The sequence below is a fragment of the Oryza glaberrima genome, chromosome 12 (genome assembly GCF_000147395.1).
Source record: "Oryza glaberrima chromosome 12, OglaRS2, whole genome shotgun sequence".
Taxonomy (NCBI): Eukaryota; Viridiplantae; Streptophyta; class Magnoliopsida; order Poales; family Poaceae; genus Oryza; species Oryza glaberrima.
Window position 1 is genome coordinate 20,764,481 of NC_068337.1, and position 7,198 is coordinate 20,771,678.

The window sequence follows — 7,198 nt, forward strand, 5'->3', positions numbered from 1 at the left end:
TACCCCAGTACATTGCTGGGACACTGGAGTATGGTGTGCAATACACTAGAGGAGAGGCAGGAAAACTTCGACTATGTGGCTACAACGATAGCGATATGGTCGGGGACGCGGATGATCGCAAGAGCACCACTGGCGGCATCTACTTCCTCGCACAAAGTCCCATCATCTGGCAATCTCAGAAACATAAGGTGGTGGCCTTATCCTCATGCGAAGCTGAGTACGTTGCAGCAACATCTACGGCGTGCCAAGGTGTTTGGCTGGCTGGGTTGCTTGAAGAAATCATGGGAGCGCCTCCTACGACGGCGATGTTGAAGGTGGACAACAAGTCCGCCATTGCACTGTCCAAAAACCCCGTCCACCATGATGGAAGTAAGCACATCCAAATTTGTCATCATTATATTCGAGAATGTGTTGAGGTGGGGAAAATCGACATCGACAATGTGAGTTCGTCACTGCAACTTGTTGACCTGCTGACCAAGCCACTGTCTCGGGCTAGATTCCAGGAGTTACGCAAGCTTATTGGTGTCATCAATGCCAAACATGAGCACCACAAGAATTAGGGGGAGATTGTCAGAATAAATCTTGTGTTTTGCTTAGTTGTCGGTTTTTTTGTTGCTTTATCTCCTCCCCTGTTTTTCTCCCCTCTGTTGAGTCTGTTGCATGGCCGAATTTTGTTCTGGTCTGGGATGGCATTCACTGTGAAGGAGTCATGTCCGAGCATGTCAGGGACCCCATGTTCTTTCATCTTGCAAATTAGGGGGTGTTTAGATCTATGGGTGTAAAATTTTGACGTCAAGTTACAGAATCCGCCTATAAACAGCGAGACGAATTCATTAAGCCTAATTAATCCATCATTAGCAAATGTTTACTGTAGCACCACATTATCAATTCATGGAGCAATTAGGCTTAAAAGATTCGTCTCGCAATTTACACGCAATCTGTGTAATTAGTTATTTTTTTCGTTTATATTTAATACTACATGCATGTATATAGATGGCCAAAAGGCCCGCCCGGCACGGCCCGACGGCTGCACCTCCCGCCCAGGCACGGCCCACTAGCTGTCGGGCCGGCTGGTGGGCCGTGCCGTGCCGGCCCGAAGGCACAGGTGGCCCATCAGGCCTTTTTTAAAATAAGTCTATTTTTCTTCCTCCTCTTTGGGCTGTTACATATGTATAGCTAAAATAAGTCTATTTTCCATCCCTCCTCTTTGGGCTGACATATGTATAGCTAAAATAAGTTTATTTTTCGTCCCTCCTCTTTGGGCTGACATATGTATAGATAAATTAAGTCTATTTTACGTCCCTATTCTTTCGTCCATAGCATATAATATGTCTATTTTTACTCCCCTATTTTTTTTTGTATCGGGCCTGGCTGCCGGCCCATCGTGCCGTGCCGGGCCAGCCCAACGTGCCGGTGGAGGGGCCCAGGCACGGCCCGGTGGTCGGGCCGGGCCGGCACGGGCCTGACCTCCGTCAGGCCATGCCGTGTTTGGGTTGGGCCAAAATGTCGTGCCATGGGTCGGGCCGTCGGGCCTCGGGTCTTTTAGCCATCTATATGCATGTATCAAACATTCGATATGACATGGTGAAAAAATTTTACCAAGGGATCTAAGCATGCTCTTACTTAAGATGCAATTGTGTCCAAGAAAAGCAGCAAGTTTGATACGCAGCACCAAACACTTGTGTTCCAGTTTCCCTTTTTGCTCTTGCATACTCGCTTTTGCAGGTTTCATTTCGCTACAGGCTGTGCTCTCGCTAACGAAATTAAACAAATTAAACTACAGCGCTGTAGACGTATATTCACAGTTAAATTTATTTTTTTCGTTGTGAGATATATAAGTTGAATTTAAACTTGTATGTTTGTGGAGTGATATATTATATGTTAATACATCTTCTTAAAGTTTTTCAAATTTTTTGATAACCATTTAAGTAACATGAAAAAAAATAAGAGAGATCCCTTCGAGAAATCAAAATAATAGTGGTATTTTTTAATACAGTAAAATTTGCAATGGCATGATCCAAAATGACCGACAGACACACGTACGTACGTACATGCATGCATTTTTTTAATACAATAAATTTGCAATGGCATGATCCAAAATGACAGACAGACACACATACACACACGTACATACGTACTCCCTCCGTTTCATAATGTAAATCATTCTAACATTTCTCATATTTATATTGATGTTAATGAATCTAGACATATATATCTATCTAGATTTATTAACATCAATATATATGTGGAAAATACTAAAATGACTTATATTCTGAAACAGAGGAAGTACATTATTATTTGTAGGGATCCATTGGCCCAAGACGGGGTTCATTCATGAGCTGGCGAGGTACGTAGGAGAGCTTAATCTAAGCTGGTGTATGAACTCGTCGATGTACCTCTCATGGAGCTCCTCGTCGGCGACCACCTCTCGCAGCTTGAGGGCGTTGGCGACGAACACCTTCCTTGTTTCTTCGTCTACAATGGCGGCCCGGACCGCGGCGTCGACGCCGTGGCGGTCGAAGGAGCCGTCTGCGCCATCCCTCGCCACCTGCAGCCCCACCTTCCTCGCCTCCATGAGGCGCGCGTTGGGGCCCTGGTCGCCGGCGATGGGGAGCATGACGAGGGGGTTCCCGACGGAGATCCCCTCCACCAGCGAGTTCTGGCCGCAGTGCGTCAGGAACGCGCCCACGGCGGCGTGCTCCAGTATGGCGATCTGCGGCGCCCAGCCCATGGTGACCATGCCGCGGCTCGCCGTGCGTTCCTGGAAGCCGGGAGGGAGGATGGCGGCGGCGGCGGCGGCGGCGGCGGAGGCGGCGGAGGAGGAGCGGGGCTTTCTGAGAGCCCAGAGGAAGCGCGCGCCGGCGAGCTCCAGGCCGAGGGCGAGCTCGTGCACCTGGTCGACGCGCAGTGGCACCTCGCTCCCCAGCGCGACGTACAGCACCGAACTGGGCGGCTGGGCGTCCAGCCAGCGGAGGAGGGGGTTGGTGGAGTCGTCGTCTTCTTCTCCGGCGACGGCGCGGCGGCGGCGGGATCCGGCGGGCGATGGCGGGAGGAGGCCGAGGGGACGAGCGGCTTGCCGAGCCCCGCGGCCACCGCCCGGAACGGCTCGGGCTCCCACTCGACGCAGCTCCGCATGGCCGCTAGCGTGCACCTCTCGAGCGTCAGGGAGCAGCGCGTCGCCCGCGACATGCCGCCCGACGCCGGCGACGACGCGCCATGGCTGGTGGCGGCGAGGAAGCGTGCCTTGAGCTTCTCCCACTCGTAGCTGGGCATAGCCGCCGCCGGTGACGGCGACGACGTCGCCGGCGGCGGGACGACCCACGCAGCCATGACGGCGGCGCTCGGGAGGAGGGCCACGCATGGCACCCCGTGCCGGGCGGCGGCGGGGGCGGCCCAGTGGTGGAACGAGTCGGCGATGACCCAGTCGGGCCTCCTCCTCCTTCCGCCGCCGCCGTCGTCGGCGCACGCGGCGGCCAGGAAGTCGGCGAAAGGAGCGGCGAGGCCGTCGAAGGCCTCCATGAGGAGCCCCTGCTCGTCGTCGGGGACGTCGTTGGTGGACTCGGCGCCGTCGGCGAGGCCGTCCACCCGCGGGAGCGGCAGCGCCACGAGCTCCACCGCCGACGCCACCGGCGCCGGGAGGCGCGCGATGTTCCGCGGCGTGGAGACGAAGGACACGTGGTGGCCCCTCGACGCCATGCGCTCCGCGAGCTCCATGTACGGGAGCAGGTGCCCGAACGCCAGCCACGGGAAGATCACAACCCGCAGCGGCGGCGACCCATCTGCGTCCATGGCGATTATTCACTTCATCTTTGCTTGTAACGGGATATTTATATGGGGCTGTCTATACATCTTGTGCTCCCTCCGTTTCAAAATACTTGACACCGTTGACTTTTTAGCACATATTTAACCGTTCGTCTTATTCAAAAACTTTTGTGAAATATGTAAAATTATATGCCTACATAAAAATATATTTAACAATGAATCAAATGATAGGAAAAGAATTAATAATTACTTAAAATTTTTGAATAAGACGAACGGTCAAACATGTGTTAAAAAGTCAACGGCGTCAAACATTTCGTAATGGAGGGAGTACTTCCTCCATTTCATACTATAAGACTTTCTGGTATTGTTCACATTCATATACTCCCTCCGTTCCAAAATATAAGACATAACCACCCTTAATCCAAAGACAAAAAAACAATTATTATCACCTCCTAATTTATATCACTTTAATAAATAAAATGCACGCACCTAATAGAATTAGAGATCATGAGGGTACGGTGGAGGATTTTAAAAAATCATAATTTAATGGAAAAGAGGTACTAATTAATTGCATTCATGCATGCACGTCTTATATTATGGAACGTCTGAAAAAAATAGTTGTGCCTTATATTATGGAACGGAGAGAGTATATGTTAATGAATCTAGACATATGTGTGTGTCTAGATTCATTAACATTTATATGAGTGTGGGCAATGCTAGAAAGTCTTCTAACCTAAAACGGATGTAGTATTTATTATTTAGGGGGTGTTTAGATCTATGGGTGTAAAGTTTTAGCGTATGATATCGGATATACGGACACGCATTTAAAGTATTAAATATAGACTAATAACAAAACAAATTACAAATTCCGCTTGTAAAGCCTAATTAACCCATCATTAGCGAATGTTTACTGTAGCACCACATTGTCAAATCATAGAGCAGTTAGGCTTAAAAGATTCGTCGCGTAATTTATACGCAATCTGTGTAGTTATTTATTTATTCGTTTGTATTTAATACTTTATGTATGTGTCAAAATATTCGATGTGATAGGGTAAAAAATTTTCAAACAGGCCCTTAATCAAAATCGACGTGATCGGATCGGACGCTGACATCCTACCTTTCGCATGGTCTGTCATTACTCATTAGGAGCAAATTGGCAGACACAAACAGTAGAATGAGTCCGATGCTTTACCGTCAAACTGTGTTTTGAAATTTTTTCGCTGTAGGTACAGTTAAAACAGTGTGACGGTTCACTGTTCACCCATAATGTAGCAATTACTACCTCGTTCGTTCATCGTGGATCGGACGCGGCGGCTGAGATTGCCCCTATCTCAATCATATATGAGTCTACGTGTATCTATGACATATGGGTCCAGTAGTAAATAGTTAATTGTCACATCTAAATGTGATAAATAGTTAAATATATATCTCACTTTATCAAGCCAATAGCTTTCGGGTTAATTTACCTTATCCCCTCATTTCTCTTAGGCACCTTATCCACTTATTTCGCTTAGGGCAAGTTTTACAGTTGATGTAATTATCACATCTAATATTATACACATCATCAATTAATTTATTACGGGCAGATCATACACCAAATTACATCTAATATACTAGTCCGAATGTAACATAATTATTTATTTATCCACTCTTATCCAATCAACTCACTCTTTTCCCTTTCTTTCTTAAAATTTGTGAAGAGTTTGCTCCTTGCATAGATTCATCCTCTCTATCATCTCTTCTCTTCTCTTCTCCACCTCATCATTTATACTTATGTGGCATCTAGTGGATTGTGCTTAGGTGCTTATAGCACTTGCCCTTAGGCTGTATTCTTTGATGTGACCACGTGAGTTGGGAATCCCCATGCACATAAAACAGAGCAACATATTAACACATAATTAATAAAGTAATAATACTTACAAATAGATTAATATGATTTTTTAAAAGTAATTTCTCTAAAAAAAACTTTTGAAAAAAATATACCCGATGTTTTTTTATGTTTCAACTAATATATCTTTGATGTTTCTTGGTATTGGATCGAAATGTTGCACTTCATAATCTGATCTTGTTTCATCGATACTTGCATATCTGTTGATGATTCAACGGTTGAAGCTCGATGTTCCATTTGTTAGTTATCGTGATGCAACTATGTTTCAGCATTTTGATAGTTGAAACATTTTTTATTTATAGTGGTGAAACATTTTTCTACAGGAAGTGAAAGAGCACCCGATTTTCTTTGTTTGTTTTTTTTTTTTGGGGGGGGGCATCGGATGCCTGATTTGTATTCTCCTCCTCGATGCGGTCATTATCTTATTTTTCATGTGTAACCATTCACTGTGTATATATATATACATGGAGGTACTCGGATCATGATTTACTACGAAGTTTGATCATTCGGCATATTCAGAAAATGTATATAAACATTATTTATTTATAGTGATTTATTTCAATATTAAAGATATTTTAAAAAATAGTTTAGTTTTTTAATATTTGCATTTTAAAAATGAATGACTGAAAAGTCAGTTGTGTCAAAAATATATGTATCTATGATTTGAAGGGAGTACTTCGTTTTTCTCCAAGGGAGACGATGGCTTTGCATCCTAAGTCAATGTAGCAATATTTTCAACACTAAATAAATATATGATAAAAAGAATTATTCAACTGTGGATCAGATGAAATTAAGTTGGGGTTAAATGTCACTACATCTTTCTCAATAATTGGTCCAAATTATTTTAACGTTGATATAATTTAAAAAAGTTTAACTTGGGACAAAATTAAAGCATCTTACATTCTGAAATGGAGAAAGTAATTTAACATGGCTAGCATTATTTGATTGTAGTTGGTGTAGGCTATTTTTTCTGTTGCAAACTTGCAATGTACTATAGAGATGCATCATGCCTGCGTTATCTCTCAAATTGGAGGGAGATTTTCAGTGCACGCGAATCGTGAAAGTTTATTAGTACATGATTAATTAAGTATTAATTATTATAAATTTGAGAAATGAATTTATTTGATTTTTAAAATAAATTTTACATAGAGTTTTTTAAAAAACATACCATTTAATATTTTAAAAATGTGCTAACGAAAAATGAAACAAAAATTTGGAGTTGATTAACTAGTACTTTGTGTTAATCAAGAGGGGTGTGAAGGTGAGACAGGTGTAGGGAAGCAATCTCTGCGAGTAATCGATGGATTGGTTGTCGGCCCATCCCCATTCTAGTACGGCCCACGTTAGGCACCGTCTTGCACTGTTATCATTGAAAGCTAGGAGTACAGGAGTAGGTGTAGTTCCTAAAATTTTTTTTCCCAAAAACATCGCATCGAATCTTCGGATGCATGTATGAAGCATTAAATATAAATTAAAAAAATAATTACACAGTTAGGGAGAAAATCACGAGACGAATCTTTTGAGTCTAATTAGTCCATGATTAGCCAT

At 44.1% G+C, this 7,198-nt stretch overlaps 1 pseudogene; it reads right to left on the bottom strand.

Moving 5' to 3' along the window:
- Window positions 1-1,957: 1,957 nt before the first annotated feature.
- LOC127756870 (UDP-glycosyltransferase 91C1-like) lies at window positions 1,958-3,789 on the bottom strand (annotated as a pseudogene).
- Window positions 3,790-7,198: the final 3,409 nt, after the last annotated feature.